The 20,213-nt window shown below is 41.9% G+C and overlaps 1 protein-coding gene across 11 annotated transcripts in view; it reads left to right on the top strand.

Annotated features, from left to right (window-relative positions):
• The first annotated feature begins 12,649 nt into the window (after positions 1-12,649).
• PLEKHM3 (pleckstrin homology domain containing M3) overlaps positions 12,650-20,213 on the top strand; it is a 199,452-nt gene continuing 191,888 nt past the window's right edge. For 10 of the 11 annotated variants that reach the window (XM_007110648.4, XM_024124462.2, XM_028481393.2 and 7 more), the window contains exon 1: positions 12,650-12,796. The gene's annotated coding sequence lies outside the window, so the exon portion shown is untranslated. Of the gene's footprint in view, positions 12,797-12,823; positions 12,969-20,213 lie in introns of those variants that run through there. The other variant, XM_028481372.2, reaches the window with a different exon arrangement.

The raw sequence follows: 20,213 nt of genomic DNA, 5'->3' as shown, positions 1-20,213 counted from the left end.
TACTGGGCATATACCCTGAGAAAACCATAATTCAAAAAGAGTCATGTACCACAATGTTCATTGCAGCTCTATTTACAATAGCCAGGACATGGAAGCAACCTAAGTGTCCATCAACAGATGAACGGGTAAAGAAGATGTGGCACCTATATACAATGGAATATTACTCAGGCATAAAAAGAAATGAAAAAAAGACTCTGGGTAAGGGTCCCCATTTTGCTTTTATGTGGAATTTGATGCTAGATAGATATACATATACAATACATATATGTATACACATACATATAAGATATACATGGATACATAGATATACATATATACATATACATATAAGATATACATATATTGATACAGAATATAGATATAAATATCATGTACATATATGTATATGATATACACATATACATACATATATTGATATACATATACAAACAGATATAGATGTAGATATATAGATATAGCAGACTATGATTACTCCAGTAAAGAGCTGGCTTCGAACACCCAGGCCTCCACTGCAACTGATCTTCTAAAAGCTTGAGCACATCACATAGCATAGCCATCTTCACAACTATATTCTAAAACACCTCTCTCATCAGATTCTTCCCAGCATAAGAACCAACAGTGACAAAGCATGGTGCTTCATTGCTACCTCATTATACAGTGAATACTATGGGACCGTTTGAAAGAATGAGGTAGATCTTTAGGACTAACAGAGAAAGGCTGACACAGATATGGAGAAATGTGTTGTGAAGTGAGCAAAGGAAGTTGCATAGCTGTGAACAGAGGAGACTTTGTTGTTTTTTTTTTTTGTGGGGGAGAGGTGATTAGACTATGTATAGAAAAAATTCTAAGGGAATCTACATCAAAATGTTACCTTTTTTTTCCTTTTGAGGAGGTCATGGGGAAACATTCTATTTTTTCTATGTTACATGCTTCTCTAATGTCTTATGTTTTCATACAAAAAATATATATTACCTTTGAAATGAGAAAAAAACTAGATGTGGATATATATGCATACATATATTCGTATTTTATGTGTAACATGTTTTCTAAAACTCACTTCCTTACAAGATCTGGCTTTGCCTTCATACCACCCCCAGACCTTCAGCTTCAATCAGCCCCTTCCATGCCATGTTCATTTTCCCCTCCACACCTTTACTCCTGTCATTCCTTCTGCCTGGAATGCCCTCCCCTGAGCCCTTAATTATTCCAAATTCTACTCACCTGACCTTCAAGGATGGCCCAGATTAAATTCAAGGGTTTCCTTGAAACTCTTCCCCCAGCTCTCAGTTCATTCAGACTTCTTTCCCCAACTTTTATAATGCCTTTCAAACTTCAGTGTGTTTAAGAATCCGCTGGAGAGATTGTCAACCTGCTGTTTCCCCACCCCCAGAGATTCCAATTCAGTGGGACCATGGTAGGGACCCAAAGTCTGCATTTCTAACGATACTCCCAAGTGATGTTAATGCTACAGGTTGTGGACCACGTTTATAGAGACACTAGACTAGAACCCAACAACTTAGGACTCATTATATCTGTTGCCCCATTTATTTTATAAAGTATGTATCTTTTTCTACAGATTGTCAGTTCTCTGTAATGGTGGGCACCTTGTGTTACTCTCTTCTGTGTCCTCTGCAGCTTGAGAGCCAAGAGCTGTTCATAGGATACATGTTAACTGAGGCTTGGAGGTCTGCAAGTTTTCTCAGTAATTTAGTCAGGGGTAGAGATTATGTAACAATTTGCACTATTACCAGGTCCGGAAAACTTTCTGATCCTGGTTCTGAACTTGAATGCGTCTGGAATCCATGCAAGTGACCATGTGAATTTACATAGGTTAAGGGACAACAGATGTGCCATCCTCAAGAGGACAGTTTCTTTATGGAGCCTCAGATTCTCTGAAAACACAACTTGATAGTATGACTTTCTTTCTTTAATTTCCGAACTGTTCTTAATTAGTGGAATCCCAAGGCTGGCTGATGCAACTTGAATATAATAGAGCAGTCTGAATTTAGGTGGCCATAACTAAGTGTGAAAAATGCAAGTATGCAATTGACTTCTAGCCTAAGTTTTTAAAAGGAGTGATGGGCTTGGTCAGCCCACTCTTTGAATGCCTGATGCCACTCAGTGCAAGTCAAGGGACACTCAGCTGGCCCCATATAGGCCAGCCTTGGTGGTCATCTCTGCAGAACAGCCCAAGCAACAGAATACACACCCAATCTGTGCTGCTACTCTGCTTCTGCCAAGGTCCACCCTTCTTTCTCCAACCAGTAGAGAAAGTCCCCAGTTTTCATGGGGACCAAAGACAATTGGAACAATCCTACCCACCCATCTCTGTGCCAGTATGTCTGGAGCGCTGAGAATCTCTAATCCTTGACTCCCCTCTTTGGCTATGCACCCTATTCTCTTTCCCACTGGGTCTTGATGAGACAGGAGGCATCATTAAAACTTGTGTGTGTTTATTTGTGCCTTGTGAATCTATGTTACTGCATAAAGATCCACGCATTAGGGTAATAAGAATGTGCTTTTAGTTCTACCCCTGAAACTGGAAAATTAGTCTTTAGTCTCATAGGAAAGGAGCACAGGCCTCTATACTAATATGGGAAAATATGGGATATTGGTAATTCCCAAAGATAATAGTCATGGGAACCTCTAAGGCAACAAACTTTGTTTGAAAAATTGAAAATAGGCAGGCACTCAGGTCATAGACATTGTTCTCAGCACTGAGGATATAATGATATACAAAACCAGACATAGTTATTGCTTATAGAGCTTATGATTATGCTCATGACATTTACAGTCTCGTGGGGAGGTAATTATAAATAACGTAAGCCATTCAAATAATTGTAAAAGTTTAATTACAGTAAGTGCTGTGAAGGAGTAGTATATATTGTTATACATGCATGAAATTGAAGTTGTCAGGACTTCCCTGGTGGTCTAGTGGGTAAGACTCCACGTTCCCAATGCAGGGGGCCCAGGTTTGGTCCCTGGTCGGGAACTAGATCCCACATGCACGCCGCAACTAAGAGTTCGCATGTTGCAACTAAGAAGCCCACATGCCACAACTAAAAAGATCCCGCATGCCTCAACGAAGATGCCGCGTGCTGCAACTAAGACCCGGCGCAGCCAAAATAAATAAATTAATTAATAAACGTTAAAAAAAAAATGTTGTCGACCTAGAAAGGGTAGTAAGGGAAGACTTTCCTGAAGATCTGACTACTGAGCCAAGAGCTGAAGGATGAATGGGGAATACGAGGCAAAAAGTATACCGGGCAGAAAGATGTACAAAGGACCTGTGGCAGGAATAAGCAGGACATAATCACTGGAAAAGGTCCCAGTGGCTGGATCAGATAGCTGAAAGACGCATGATGCAAGATGTTGCTAGAGAGGAAGAAAGGTCCAAAACATGCTGAGTCTCATAGATAATACCAAGAATTCTTACGGGTAATAGGAAGCCACTGAGGTGTTTAGATTTTGGTTTTGAAAGAGTTGCTCTGATAAAGCTGGCTAGTTATAATACGGCAGTTTGAACGCAGGTGGCCATCCTAAGTTTGAAAGGTAAGTGCATGACAGACTTAAAAGGAATAATGGGACAAGTGATTTTTCTGGAGAAGTAGACCCCTGGAAGATGAGTAGAAGCGGTAAGCTAAAGGGGGAATTGCTTGGGGTGTCATTCTGCTTTATTCTCACTGAGTGCTGCTGTTTTCAATGACAAGGTCCCCCAAACCCAAACGGCCACAAATCAGGAAGAGGAAGTGAGGGAAAATCACCTTGGAATAAAAAAGAAAAAGACAAAGATGTTTCCTCATTTTGAAAACCGGAGCCCTGAGCAGGAGGGGTCCATGCCAAGTTTTTGCGAAGGTCATTTTGCAGTATGGCTTTACTGTCATCATCTCTAAAGACGGTCCCCAGAAATAAAGGGGCCAAGAAGGGGCTTTTCTAGAACCATTAGTAGGCCCCCTCCCGCACAGCTCCATTAGCGGGCCTTATTAAGCCAACTCAGACAAAGAGCAAAGATGCCCTAGTTAATGGAGAGTCTCCGATAATTACTCTGCTCAGCCGCTTCTTTTAGGGTCTGAATGGCCTTTAAATAATGTTTCTCTTGCGGTGGTCGCAGACAATGACCTAGCAATCTGCTTTAAGCGGTGCCAATCCCATTAGCTGAAGAATAGCAAACTCTGTGTGCCAATGAGTGAGTGAGTGTGTATGTGTGAGTGTGTGTGTAGAGGAGCTCAGCTTATGGTAGAGATCAGGTTTAAATGTTGCTTTCTTCCTCTTTTCCTCCCTTCCTTTATAAACCCATCCCTCTCAGGAATCAAAGGTATCACTGTGTTTACTGGGTCATCTACTGGGTGAAAATCTATTCCTGAAAATGGCAAGGGACCCCCTCAAATGGTTGCAGAAGATGCCTCTCATTCTTATTTACTAAGCACTTTTCTGTAGGATGTGATTTTCAACTTATCTCTGCCCTCAAAAAACTTCAAGTCCTGAACCACACTCATGCAAAGAATATAGTCACCCCAATACACGTCTACTGTTCAAAGCTGAAAAGCTTTATAACTGTGGAAGAGAAACAAAACTAATAGGAGGGAACATTGAGATCCTTGGAATATTTTCCCCTGTGGCCCTCTCTCCTGACGCTTGCAACTCTTTTTTCTAACAATGTTGACAAAAAATTAATCAGTCGATCTAAGAAAGAAATGGAAAATTTTATTCAAGCCAAATTTGAGGATTATAACCCAAGAAGAGCATCTCAGAAATCTCCAAGAACTGTTCCACCCGTTAGAAGTAAAGGCACAGTAAGCTTTTTGAGACAGAGGGCTGTACATCAAAAGGCATATTATTGACAGTTCACATAATCTAGATTTAAGCATCATTGTAGGGGGTCGTGTGACCACTTACAAGATCAGGAAGGAATGTTCTCTTTAAGGAGTTGTCTTGTTTATGCTGGGAGAATGTTGCTCTTTATGGTTGAGCAGGTATTCCTGCCCATGGGGGAGGTTTGGTCGATGCTGATACACAATGCACAGTGGGGGAGAGGGGAGGCCAAAAGGCAGAGAAGAATTTTTTTGTTTAAATTTTTCTTGTCTTGCCATAAAATATGAATTTTGTTTCACAACTATGTATATTTAAAAATATAACTATGCTACATTTAAAAACAAATTATGTCCTGGGCAGAGCCTGCGGAAAAAGGGCAAGGTTAATTTATTTGGGAAGGGTCAAATGCTCCAACATGAAAGTGTGAAGTAGTTCAGTCATGAGCAACTTTGTAATAAAAATGTGTAAAACAATATTCAGATACACAGAAGTGAGTCAACTCTGGCTGGAACCTGTTCTTTGCCTCCAGGACTTTTTCAGGGGTTCTAGAATGGTCTAATTCAAGTTTTTGAACAGAGTGTGAAAACAGGCCAGCATAACGAAGTGGGATGACTCCAGTTACACAAATACATGGGATTGAGATATGCGCAGCTCAGTGAGTCTTACAAAGCATCCCCAGCACACACACGCACACACACACACACACACACACACACACACACACACCCTGTTTGACAACTTCTGGAAAGAACAATTACACTGCAGCCAACAGGATAAAAGCTATTTTCTGATTCTGGGTTCTAGAAAGACACCACAGGCCAGGAAATATTCTGCTTGGGAAAAGTAAGAGGATGTTCCATTCTGTTCTCATTCATTTTAACATCTACCTTTCATTTTAGTGACTGTGAACAGCTTATGTATAGGGTTCCTTCTGAATAATTTAATTTCTGATGTTGTTTAGTTTCAAAAGCATGAATTCACAAAGTGATATCTATCTGAGAGATGTTGGCTTCTAGTACATGCATCATTAACAATCTACCTGTTGGGGAATGGCTTCATTTGTATTATAATTTGTTAAAATGTGTGAAATAAGGACTCCTCCTGCAGGAACTGAAGAAAGTGTTTGGGGCCTTGGGGCTCTTTTGTATCAGTGATTCCCATTCTGGTGAAAAGGACTGAATAGTGTGAAAGTTCGTTTGGGTGTGTGGGGAAGGAGAGAGAACTTTTAGAACAGATAAGAGAGGAAAAGGGGATCCAGCTCTTAGGGATAGGCTTGAACCCTGGGTTAGAGTTTTTTTAAAAAAACAAGCTTGGGCTTCCCTGGTGGCGCAGTGGTTAAGAATCCGCCTGTGCTCAAGACAACTAAAGAAAGCCTGGGCGCAGCAAGGAAGACCCAACGCAGCCAAACATAAATAAATAAATTTATCAAACAAACAAAAACAACCTTAAAAATTACTCTTAAAACCAAATTGAATTCTGGAACTCGATAGTCTTCGACATTACAAAAATAATTTTTCATTAGATCTTACTATGGACTATCATGGTGTTTGGGTGCTGTGAGTTATAATGAGTATAATAAACATAATCCGTCATCCTAGACTTTGTGGCTAGGTCATAGTTCAGAGGTCCTGATCCCCAATCCAGTGCCTTTTCCAGTATAGCAAAGCCTCTTTTATGACATGATTACTTTATCATAATTGCATAAGTACTAAAGATGGAATATTGCATGATAAGGGTTGATCCGCAGTAGAACTACCAAGTACTACCCTTAGATCTGGGCAACTGGGCTGCTGACCTGGGCTCTGTGCTTTAGGTCCTCCTCTGGCTACATCTCTTTCTGGACAAGAAGGTGACTACCTGGAGCCTCCTCCTTCTAGACCAGGTTCTTGGGGCATCAGAATTCCCTGTACCAAAGCCAAGAGTCTATCTCTAGAGCTGCACAGGCTTTTCCCCCAGGGCTTCCTGGGTGCTAATCCAGCTGCCAGGGTGTTCTCAAAAGCCTGAGGAGTGACTATGGCTGGAAAAGCTGTAAGTAAAGTTAAGCATGGCAGACGAGGTGTCTACATGCACATATCTGGGGCGTTGTGGTGCAGGACAGGGTCTGGGCTGGGAAACTGAAGGCATACATTTGTTTTCTTGCCCTGGCTCTTGTAAATATCAGGGTATACCTGCTCAGCTCCCCGGTTCTGGTGAAATGAACTTTGTATGTATGTATATGTGTGTGTTTGTAATTTTTTTTTTCCATTGCTCTGCAATGTAATCTCTTCACATTTAGCTCCATGAAATAACAGCTCACTTATTGGGGGCCTTATATTGCCAAACACTAATACAAACTTTTACTGTGAATTAACTTATTCAAAACACTTTGAGGTAGATAATATTATTACTATTATTACGTTATTATTATTGTCGCCATCCCCATTTTACCTATGGGAAAACTGAGGCACAGAGAAGTAAAATAATTTGTGAAGACCTGAGAATGAATAAATGCCAGAGCCAGGATTCTAATTACAAGACAATGCAGCTTCTATTCAGTCTCTTTTGCTTTTCTACCATAATTCTACTTATCCTTCAAGGTAGGCTCAAGCCCTTGGTTTTTTGTAGAGGGCTGTCTGAGTGGCTCCATCCTCCCTCTAATCTTCTAAACTTCTGGAATTTCTTTTGCCTTTATCACTTGCTGGGTATTTACTGTTTTGGACCGCTGGACATCTTTCCATCTAGAGGTGAAAGATGACTAGACTCTTGACTGACAGTTAGTTGAGTAGGCAGGTGACTTGTTTCCCAGAGCAAGTATGGTGGACTCTGTGATGGGCTGCCCAGATCCCCTATCAAAAAAGGACTCATTGCCCCAGCTGCTGGAAGCGGTGTCAGTAGATTGCCTTCAGTGGTCAAACCCTCCAAGGACTGTATCAACTGCAGAGGGCCACCTTGCCTAAGACCGTGCTCCCACTGACGGGTGGATGTGGACATGGAAAGACCTGGCCGTCTTGGTCAGTGATGTGGTGGAGCCAGCTTCTGCTGGCTCTTGATGACTGTGCGCATCTCCAACCCCATGTTCAGTGACACGACATCCAGAACTTGAAATCAGGCATCGTGTGGTGTTTACACCATGGAAATTGGCAGACAGTAACAAATCAGGGCTTTTGTTTTTTCAGAGTCAATTTGCCAGCACACCATTTGTTCTTGGCCTGATTCGGGACTATTCTAAAGCCTCTGACAGGCCATTCTGTCTCAGAGGTCTTCATGGGGGTGGCAAGGCTGCTGTTGGGCCTTACAACTCTACCTTTTCCTCTGCCCAGTTTGGCTCTCACCCCTCCCATACACATGTGCTGATGCCACGGGCACTCCCTACATGCTGAACTCTCTCTGAGTTTGATTCCTGGGAACTCAACCTGCAACTCTTTTTTTTTTTTTTTTTTGGTGAGTTAAGTTTTATTTGGGGCAAAATGAGGACTATAGCCAGGGAGAAAGCTTCTCAGATAGCTTTCAGGTCAGGTGTTGAAGGGCAGCAACTCCTGCAGCTCCTAATGCTGTTAAAGTTTACCTAACTTTGCAGATTGCTTAGGCATTTTATCAGGAATGCTAGGTTTTCCCAGAAGGAAGTTTGGAATATATCATACAAAAAGGTTCTGTCCCATGTCAAGATTGAAAAAGTTTTCCTTTTACAAGGTTTTAACTTTCTGGACCATTCCATCAACAGGTAAGCTCTTAATGGAGGCCTCTGGTTGGTACTAACCATCATACAGGCCACCATGAGCCCATGAACCACCTACCCGGAAAACAATGAATTCCTGTAATATGTGCTTATTGAATGACTAAAATGAAGCACATTCAAATTGCCCAATTAAAGACGTTTTTCTGTAAGATTCTATCACTTATTCTTGATCTTTCTGGTTAAAAAAGACATAGTATGTGGTAGTAGGGTGGGGAATCATTGAATATTTTGCTTCGTTGAAGGCTTTTCACTATTTTTTTCTGTTTGCCTACTTTTAGAAGTGATAGCAAAAGACTCAAAAACATATATGGCCTGATCATTGGCTAATCAGAAAGAATCCTGCCTCTCATGCAAGAGAAGGGTCAGGTATCAATCCTTTGGGTGTTGAATCTTAGGATGAGTTGGGAGGGAACTCCTTGGAAAGGGACTTGGGACACTTAGGAAGCTTAGGGACAGAAGCTAGTTACCAGCTTGTATGCAACTGTCTCAATACTTCAGCAATGGGATGCCCTTGCGGGTGCCTCCCAGCTGAATAGCAAGCTCAGTTGTACTTTTAAGCTGCTCCATTTATGACTTTAGTATTCTACATCTCAAATGCTTTTAATTTATCTAACGAGACGAATATTATTATATTGCTCTCAGTGAATATCCCAATCATCTTTACCTGGGCATATCTGTGCACATGGGGTGAGGTATACTTGGCTTGCAAATTCTAGGCTATAAATAGCACCAACATTTTCTGATTAAGTTTAAAATATTTTTTGATGCAACTTTTGTTTTATTTCTTGGAAGACAGTATTGCTTTATTGAATCTGGACTTGACCATTATTTTATAAAGGAAAGCTAAGATGAAAAAATTTTAATGAAGAGACACAATAATAAAATCTCCTTACATGTCATTTGGTATTTCACTTTGTTTTAATGCACATTTATTAAGATCATTTACTAGGTAACATAAGTGGTGTGGAGAATACAAAGATGAATAAGGCAAGCTCCCTGCCCTTCAGGGGATGCAGAGGGGATATAATGGGGAATCCTAAAGCAGGATAATGGGAATGAATGGAAGAGTATCCAGGAGTGGTAAAGAAATGTAAGTCTGGAGTATAGAGTGGGAGAAAAGAAGTATTCTGGAGATAAGTCTGGAATGATGGAGCATTAGGATGCTTTCAGTTGTAAATGACAGAGACCAACACAAACCACCTTGAGCAAACAGGGATTTAATTGGCAGTATAACTGCAAGGTCTAGAAGGTATACATAGGTGGCCCTATGGATGTAGGGTAATAATGATGTGTCAAGGTAGGGTCATCAGCTGTAACAAATGTATCACCATAGTGCAAGATGTTGATAGTGGGAGAGGTTGTGCGTGTTTTGGGGCAGCGGGTACCTGGGAACTCTGTACTTCTCTGCTCATTCTCTACAAAATAAAGTCTATAAAAAAAAAAAAAGCAGCTGGGGCTTTTGAATAGAGACGTGAATTTAAATATTTAAATTCAGAGGAGCAAAATGACCCCTGCTGACCAAATGGAGGCCTGAGAGCCAGCAACTGCCCAGCTGAGATCGTTCTCAGCCTTTGACTTTTCATCCCTTTTCTGGGATCGCACTGAGAATCTATATTAGTGATAATGAGTAAATCTAGTCATTCTGTAAATGTGGCTGTTTAAGGCATTTTATGTGCCAGACCGTGTGCTTAATGCATGGTGGGAAAAAAATCACAAAGCATTGGCCCTGCCCTCCAACTTCATAGACTGGTATAGTTTTTCTCAAAGAATAGTCCAATAAGGAGCACTTTGAGGCACTTGCTAAAATAACAGAATTCAGGACTTTTTGTAGACCTCCAGAATGAGAATCTATGGGTGTCTGGTCGGGCTACTCAAGATGGCTGTTCTCTTGCTCTCTGTATACCCTCTGCTCAACCAGTGCCTTTTGCACTTACACCCTGCTCACATGACTGACCTTCCTGTGCGCTTGCCCCAGGCCCCAGGCCCCAGCTGGTGATTGTTCTGATCCGAGGGGTGGTGAGGGGCGTGCCCCTCTGCTGGTTTCCCTGGTAACCCATGAGCCAACCTGACATCAATTTCCCCTATAATTGGCAATTTCCCTCCCACTCCCGGGCCGCACCCCCCCACCCAAGACTGGGTGCGTGACCCAAGAATTTGCATTTTTAACAAGCATCCAAGAGCCTTGACACTCAAAATGTGGCATCACCTGGGAGTTCACTAGAGGTGCAAAGGCCCCACCATAGACCTCTTGAATCATGATCTGCATTTTAACAGGATCTCCACACATTAAAATTTGAGAAGCACTATTCTAGACGATTCTGTTACATGCTGAAGTTTGAGAATCAGTGGCCTGGGAAGACTGAGTATATAGATGAATTTGGCACAATGTAATGAGCGCATTTATAGAGGAACATGTGAGTTCCTCTGGGCATGTTTAAAGGATCAGGTTTCTCTGTCAGAGATTTCCAGGAGAGGTGTGATGCCACTTGCTTCTTAAAAAGCAAGAAGTTGGCCAGGCTAAAGGGATGGGGCAGGGGTGACAGCTCTCATCAGAGGAAACCCAGTGTCAAAAGTCCTGAGGCAGAAGAGAACACTGCATGTTTAAGGAGCAAGAGATGTATCTCGAATTGCAGTATAAGTTTTCAAACAAACATTTAAACGCTAAACATCAACCAAAAGAGATATTTTTAAAAATTCAATGGTTAAAGATTCTCTTATTAATCTTTAAGGGAGTGCAGGAATCAGATTTTTCGAATCTTATCATGCTGTTTCTCTGGCCTCCTTTGACAATTTTTTGGTGTGTGTCCATTTCTTCATTCATTCATTCAAACATATATACATTACACACTGTGCTTTGTGCCTATTATGTGGTGGTGAGTGAAACCAAAATAGTTTCTGCCCTCAGGGAGTTTATAGGTGAGGCTGGAGTGGGAGTGGAGAAGCCAATAAAACAGGTAAATTTTTAAAATGTGTAATTATAAATTGAGAAAATGGCTAAGTGTGCTATGATGGAGAATAAAGCAGGAGACTTCAAGGAAGGTCTTCCAGCCAGACTGAGGTAGAAGATAGATGGGCCCTTGGGCTGGACAGCTGGTGTTTGTCAAGTTGAGTAAAATTGAAGCTTTGTTCTCACTCCAAGGGCAAAGCTAGTGGCAGAAGCTGAGCTCTGCTAAAGTAAAGAGATAAGACGACCACTCCTGAGGTCAAGGAAAACTTCCCTGTCTGCGCATGTGCAGAAAGGCTCCTTGAGGGTCAAAAAGGGAGGGGGCGCCACCCCATAATAAGTGTGGACATACACCCACAGGCTTCTGCGGTGGGATCCATCTTAGCAAAAAGTTGCGCACAGCCCTCCTCCCCTCCCCCCCACCCCCCACCGTCTATTGGCTAGGATTCCTGGTTTTCATCCAGGCTACCCAGGTTCAATTCCTGGGCAGGGAACTAGGATCTCTCTTCAGGACCATTCACTGCTGTCTCTCGGAGATCAAGACCACCCTATCCTCTTGCAACGTGGCCAAAGTTACTGTGGGGTGGGTTGGAGTGTCTCACAAAGGAGCACTCAGGTTGCCCACCAGTGCGCGTACACACACACACACACACACACACACACACACACACACTTTCTGTTTTGCTGGGACTCCGAATGGGGGTTAAGACCTCCTCTCAAAACCATCCTCTTTCAACCTGCTGGCTACAACATGAAAGGGGAGTGAAAATTGATTTTCATCGCAGCTCCAAACCTGAAATGTGAAGCAATCTCTAGGTTCTAATAGTTCTATTTTCAGAAAGAACTTCTCTAATTCTCTAAGCCAAGGGAGCTGCTAAAAAACAAGTCTGGTCCCTGGCATGTTTCAAGTGAAATTTTCCAATTGCAAACATCCATCTGTGCGTTGGGAGGAGCAGTGAGGAGACTCTGCGGCACATACCATTGTTTTCAAAAAGTGTGTGATGAAAACTGTGCGTAAGAAAACAAAGCGATAAGGAGGCCAGGAGGGTGCGGTCAGGCCCTGAGTGGCGCTGGGTCCCTAAGGCAGGAAAGACGAGTCCTTGCGGCCTGGAACCTTGTGTGTCCGAGTCTCGCTTCCCGAGCTGCTGGAAGGAAGCATTTAAGTGTGGGACCGCAAGACGCGCTTGTAAACAGAGAGCCGGGCCGGAATGGTCGGTGGCCGAACGGGCCGTGACCGTGAGGAGAGCTGGCTGCCAAAGCCGAACCCCAGCCAGAAGTAGGCTGCAGGCCCCGCAGGTGAAGGGGGAGAAGTAGCCGGCGGCCAGGTGAGCATCTGCCTGCTTCTGTGCTGCCTGACTGGCCACTGCGGGAAGGGTGGGGATGACAGCATTGTGAGTATCCGAGAAGCTCCCTGGGGTAGCGGTGATTTTGCTGTTTCTTCCATGCTCTGGTTTCTATTTCATCCTGGAAACTGCACAGCAGTGCAGTGGATAATAGGTGAGGGGAGACTGTATGATGCGTTGTCTGTTTATTTTTATGAATCAGGTATATAAGTAGAAAGCAGTTGAAATAGCTGATCCTGTTCTGTGTGTTGTTTTTAGTACCCCGCCGCCCCTCCTGGGTCTTAGAAACCAAGCCTCAGCAGAGCTTTTAACTCACATCTAACTGGGGCTTTCAGACTACAACGATTGTTCCATCTGTTGACCTTGTTCATTTTTAATATACAGTAAATGACACTATGTGACTGATGACAAGCATGATTTGGTCTTCCATGAAAGGATTACTAAGCTAAAAGATCGAGATAAGGACATTTCAGACCCACTCCTCAAATAAAATGTTACTACTGAGATATACAAATGAATGACAAATTGAGACTGGTCTAGAGTTATAGCTTGCAAAGCAGGACAGATTTGAATTTACTCCGTTAAACTGAGATTGAGCTATGCTGTTTTAAACTAATTTGGAAGTTATTTTCTTCTTGGAAAAGAGAAATACCTGGGGGTTTTTCCTTTAATCTTATAATTTCAGTAGTCATAGTGAATTGTGATTTGTATTCATTCATAAGATACTTCATTATAAAATACCACACGTAAATTATAATTGGCTCACCTTAAGCTATAAGGCAATTTTTGTGTCATTAACTTCAAAAACAAATGCCTTAACCAAAATTGGGCTAAAAGGTCAGTAGGCATGTGTCACCTTGGTCACATAGTCTAACTTTTAGTTACTAGAAGAATATTAGATTAAATTGCTCATAGAGGGCTTCCCTGGTGGCGCAGTGGTTGCGCGTCCGCCTGCCGATGCAGGGGAACCGGGTTCGCGCCCCGGTCTGGGAGGATCCCACATGCCGGGGAGCGGCTGGGCCTGTGAGCCATAGCCGTTGAGCCTGCGCGTCCGGAGCCTGTGCTCCGCAACGGGAGAGGCCACAACAGAGGAAGGCCCGCATACCACAAAAAAAAAAAAGAAAAAAAAAATTGCTCATAGAAAAGTGTTTTAAAGTCATGCACATCGAGGAAATAATATTAATGCCTGACGAGTTTGTCTTTCAGTGAGTATTTTCACAAGGTAATGGTTCATAGCAAGAACTATAAAGCCATTCTGAGTTTTGAATTCCTGCTTGGTCACTTCCTATTGTGTAACCTTGGGCAGTTTATTTGCTATGTTTCTTAATCTGTAGTATGGAAATAATAGCAGTACTGATTTCATAGGGTTGTTATGACGATTAAATGAGTTCATATTTTTAAAGTTCTTAGAACAGCACATGTAGTAATTGCGATATACATGTTTGTTAATAAATACATAAAATAAAGATATACCAATGTTGAAAGTAAAATGGTGGTTGCCAGGAGCTGGGGGAGGTGCGAAATGGAGAGTTGTTAAATGGGTATAGAGTATCCGTTTTGCAAGATGAAGCGTTCTAGAGCTTAGTCGCACAACAATGTGAATGTACTTACTAGTTTGGAACTGTACACTTAAAAATAGTTAAGATAGTAAATTTTATGTAATGTACTTTTCCCCACAATTAAATCTTTTTAAAATACCAATGTTAGCAAAGACGTATACAATCATAGGGGAATTTGTTCCAAGACCCCCCACAGATACCAAAATTCAAGAATGCTCAAGTCCCTTATAAAATGGCGTAGTGCTTGCATATAACCTCTGCTACGCACATCCTCTGGTATAATTTAAATCATCTCTAGATTACTTATAATACCTCATATAATGTAAATTCTATGTAAAGAATTGTAAATTCTATGTAAATAGTTGCCCAGTGCCCAGCAAAATTCAAGTTTTGCTTTTTGGAGCTTTCTGGAGTTTTTTTCCCCCAAATATTTTCAGTCTGTGGTTGGTTAAATTTGCGGATGTGGAACCCAAGGGTACGGAGGGCCGACGTGTTCAGAATCTTTATTAACACGCAGCAGCCCCATCCTTAGTTGTCTTTGCCATTGTGAAATGCAACTTCTGGCAGTCATCAGTAAGATTCACTTATTTGGTAAATTCATGAAATTAAGACATCATAAAGAGCACAAACAAATGATAAGAAACAACATCTAATACCCTATGGCAGGCACAGTTCTGAAAATGCCCCTCCACCAAGATTGCATACCCTAATCCCCAGAAGCCATAAATATGATACAATATCACTCCCTTGATCATGTTTCTTTATATGGCACAGTTGAATTTAAAATGGGGAAATTAGCTGGTGGGCCAAATCGAATCAAAGGGGCCTGTAAAAGAGGAGAGCATTCTCTGGCTGGGGAAATCAGAGAGATCTGAAGCCTGAGAAGGACTGAACATGCTGTTGCTGTTTTGAAGATGGAGGTGACACTTGAGAAGGAATGGGGACAGCCTTGAGAAATGCGGGAGCCCTAGAATTGCTGAGGGTGACCCAGTGTGGAAACTGGAACCTCAGACCGAGGGTCAACAAACTGAATGAGCTCAGAACTAGATTCTTTACCAGAACCTTTAGTTAAGAACACAGCCTAGCCAATGCCTTGATTTCAGCCTTGTGAAAGAGAGCCTGAGCAGAGAACCCAGCCAACCCCATCCAGACTCTGACCTTCAGAATTGCGAAGTAAGAAATGGGTGTTGTTTTAAGGTACTAAGCTTGTGGGAATTTGTTACATGGCAAAAGAAAACTAATATGACAGGAACAGACTACCCATACAAGAGAAGACTAAATGGCTAATAGTCATATGAAAATGCATTCTCGGGCTTCCCTGATGGCGCAGTGGTTGAGAGTCCGCCTGCCGCTGCGGGGGAGGATCCCACGTGCCGCGGAGCGGCTGGGCCCGTGAGCCATGGCCGCTGAGCCTGCGCGTCCGGAGCCTGTGCTCCGCAACGGGAGAGGCCACAACAGTGAGAGGCCCGCGTACCGCAAAAAAATAAATTAAAAAATAAATAAATAAATAAAATGCATTCTTTTTCCATTAATCAAAGAAAATTGAAACAACAGCAAGGGACCATTTTTCCAGCTCTCAAATTTACAAAGATTTTTAAAAATTCTAATTCTCCACATCAGGTAGTGTGTAGTGGAGCAGACACTCTCAGATGCTGTGAGGGGTGCGCAGATGTTAAACCTTTCTGAAAAACTCATTGGCTGAATGTACGAAAAGTCTCACTAAATGTGTCCACTCCTCGATCCAGTAGTTCCACTCCTAGCAGTCTGTCCAAAGGAACTTCTGAGAAATATTTTAAAAGTTAATGCTCACAAGTGCTTAATATGGCTTTGGTTAGAAAAGTCAGATATTGGCAATAGTCTAAATGCCCAACAAGAGGGGAACAGTTTAAATAAATTATGTTATCATCAAAAGACACGGTGTTATACAGATTTGTAAAAGGATGTTTATGAAGAGTTTTAACAGTGTGGAAAGGTATTTATCAATTTTTGCTAAATGGGGGGAGATAGGCTAGAGAACTGTATGTGCAGTCAAGTCTCAACTATGTTTAAAAAAGCAGAAAGATCTACCTACATAAGGAAAGGGACTGAAAGGGCCAAAATGGGGCAGTGCTTTTTTCTCATTGGAGGATGAATAGGCATTGTTTATTTTCCCTTTTATACTTTCTGTATTTTCAAAATGTTTAACAATAAGTATATAGTAATTGTTTATAACCATAATAGTCAATAAACATTATTTTAAAAGCTGTTAAACCTCTATGTTGTGGGGAATACAATGAACCTAAGACCTTGTCCAGTCAAATAATGGAGAATATAAAAATCCATAAATAATTTAATATATGGCAGGAAGTGATGTTTTAAAGAAAGACTAGAAGATAGGATATGATAAATATGGTTGGAAAGATTGAAATAAAGTTGGATAACTTATTTCTCGATAAGGGTAATCAGTGAAAGCTTTATGGTGGAAGGATGGCTGAATATCATACTGAAATGATAGAAAAAAGGAAGCTCACGGTTGAACTTTCATTGTCTTTGTTTTCTCATAGATTGATGGATTTTAGGCTTTGGGCTATGGACTCAGGTTAATTATATAAGTGGAAAACAAAGAACTGTGATGGATATATAACCATTAGCAAAAAAACAAAAAAAAGAAAAAGCCCTCTGCACGTTATTACTAGGAAAACCAAACTGGATGTAGGCCGGTAACATCTGCATTAAAAAACATCCAAAGCTAATATTTATTGAATACTTATCAGATACTTAATATACTCTATTCCAGTTTAATCATGTGTGCAGCCTTCCTGTAATACTTGAAATCACGTCATACATTTACAAATTTAAGAAACAGGCAGGTAGAGGGGTACTACTTTAATTACTGGTTTCAGAAGACCTGATTTTAACAGAAACCTGAAAAGGTTAGACCATTTGGGCAGAATTTTTAGGATTCTCCATCTTTAGACAGTTTGCAGGAGCCCCAGACCACTGCTACTCCTCTTTTTTTCCTACTAGCTCCCTTTTCTATTTTCACTTTACACTCTCCTCCAACACCTGTAGAAAAGTATGGAAAGTGTCTGTTGCTCCACTGCCTGTTAGCCAAATGCTGATTTTCTTCATGGGGAGTGTTAACCCTTCAAAAGAAACCCTGTGGAGGGATATCTAGCAAGGAATTGCTTTTTTTCTTTTTCTTTTAGAGTGGATTTTATATATGGTTCATAAGTAGCGGAACTATATGCTAGCTTGGAGTTTCTGGTGCAAGCTAATGCAGAGAATTGAGTAATGAGTGAGAGTGTGATAAGAATAACCACCAGTAGTAAATTCCGTGCATTGTGTTTGCTCTGTTTCATTGGCTACTGTAGGTATTACCAGACAGCAATAACACGCCCACATAGTTCACCTTCATATTGACAGTAAGGTCTGAAGTTTATTTGGTCCATGAGGGTAATTAATGTTAATGGCAACATGAATTATGAGCAAAAACCAAAGTCAAAATATAGAGGCCATTGTATTGAGATGTCAGGCATGCTATTTTCATTAACATTTTGTTTGTTTTTCATACACTCATTAGCTGTCAATTTGAGGTATGTGTTTTAAATTGGATTCCCCGATTATATGCCACATTTATGAGTATGGGAGAGATTTATTTGTCTAGTTACCGTGATTAGTGTAACCAATTTATAATTCAGTACAAACTGAAGCTGCCCTGTTCTGCATTATCCAGTTTACTTGTGGACATTTATCTAACTGGGAAATTGCTAAATATCCATTTTACCTTGTAGTCTATAGATGTGATTATAAATGTAGATTTTCATAGAACAAGGAACATATATTATAGGTTAGAAAACATTAGAAATGTAACCAGCAGTTTTTATGCTCCAGGAAATTAGCTAATTGATCTTTTCCCACGAACTTTTCCAGAACAACTTCTCTTCCACCCTCAGAGATTCATAGGTTTGTTAATTAAACCAGTAAGAATCGAGTACTTATTTTGTGCCATGGCACATACCTCTTGTACTTGGAACCAGCAATACAATCTTGAAGAAAACAGGCACAATCCTTGCCTTCATGAAGGTTACAGTCCAGTGGGGGAGACACACAAGTAAGGAGGCTATTTTTACACAGAGTGAGAAGCATTATAATTGAGGAAATCAGTGTGCTATGGGAACACACAAGAGGGATGTGGGAGGTCAGGGAAGATGTGATACCTCAGCAAAGAGCTGAAGGCTGAACGAGAATTAGCCAAGTTGTGTGCCTGTGTATTTTGGGGTGCGGGGTAGAGACGATGGAGATTTAAGAGGTAAGCCCAGGAAAGTAAGTGGACTTGAGCTCTTATAGGCAATGTTAAGGAGTATATGATTTATCCAGAAGATAACAGGGTTTTAATTTTAGAAAGCCCTCTCTGACTGCAGTGTGGCGAATGGATTAGTGGAGGGAAAGACTGAAGGGAGGAAACTGGATGGTGGTATCTGAACTGAGCCCGTAAAGAAGGGGAGCAATGGATAAATTTGGCAGATCTCGCAGAGGTAGAATTAGCACGACTTGCTGATTTTGAGCGATTTGTGGGGGAGGGAGCCAGCAGGGTCAAGGATGATGATTTCCTTCACTATGTGGAGAATGCCAGGAGGAGGGGCAGGTTTAGGGTATGATGAGGAGTTTGGTTTTGTGCATGTTAGGAGTTAGGGGATGTCTGAAAGGCAGTTGTGTGTGGGTCTAGAGCTCAGGATAACAATGTTTCTCATCTGTCACATGGACTGCTGCCGAAGCCATGGGGATGGAAAAGATCACCCAGGTGGCAGAGGAACTAAATAAGAGGGTTATGGGGGAATTCCCTGGTGGCGCAGTGGTTGAGAGTCCGCCTGCCGATGCATGGGACACGAGTTCGTGCCCCGGTCCGGGAAGATCCCACATGCCGCGGTGCGGCTGGGCCCGTGAGCCATGGCCGCTGAGCCTGCGCGTCCGGAGCCTGTGCTGCGCAACGGGAGAGGCCACAACAGTGAGAGGCCTGTGTACCGCCAAAAAAAAAAAAAAAAAAAAAAAAGAGGGTTATGGGGAAAACGGAGAGACACCTACATTATGATGTGGGCATAGGAACGGGGCTTATACAGGGGACCAGAAGGAGCATCCAGAGATAAAGGAGAAATACCGGAAGAGACTACATCAATGCTTTCATGAGAGCAATGCAAAGAGTGGGCGTTGAGTAGGTCAGATCCTGCTGAGAGGTCAGTCAGATGTGGAGTGAAAAACCTCCTGGGTTTAGCCAGAAGGAAGGTGTTGGTGACCTCTGCCTGTGCAGTTTCACCTGGGGCAGAATCAGTGCTTCTGCAGGGAGGAATGAATGGGTGAGAAGTGGAGTCAGAAAGTGTAAAAAAAAAAAATTTCTTTAAGAAACTTGGAAAGGAGGAGGGACAGAGTATCCTACCTGTACAGGAACTTGGGAGACAAGGGAGTATTTTACTTATTTGCTTTTTCTTCTTTGAGGAGAGGCATTCCTTTTGAATCACCCTGAATCTTGCACTACGGAATCCTTCCACTCTAAGACTACCAGAAAGCCGGATGTGTAGCAACTCATTTTGCCTGAACAGTGCAGAAGGAACCCTTGAGTTAATTAAAACCTTATCTCAGAGCTTCCTAAACTGATTGCTTTCACCACTGTCTCCACCAGTGTGTTGGTTTATAATGGGAGGAGATCAAAGAGACTGTGGTGACCCTTTCCCTGGTACCATACGGATGACCCCGGATGACCCCTGTTGGCATCCTGTACCCTGCCTTTGAGTTCACAAAGCACTACGTTATGTCATTTGATTTACATTCCAAAACAACCTTTGGAGAAGGTAGGACAGGGATCC

This window comes from Physeter macrocephalus, chromosome 2 (assembly GCF_002837175.3).
Source record: "Physeter macrocephalus isolate SW-GA chromosome 2, ASM283717v5, whole genome shotgun sequence".
NCBI lineage: Eukaryota > Metazoa > Chordata > Mammalia > Artiodactyla > Physeteridae > Physeter > Physeter macrocephalus.
The sequence above is the reverse complement of the archived record's forward strand: the minus strand, read 5'-3'. Positions and strand labels throughout refer to the sequence as shown.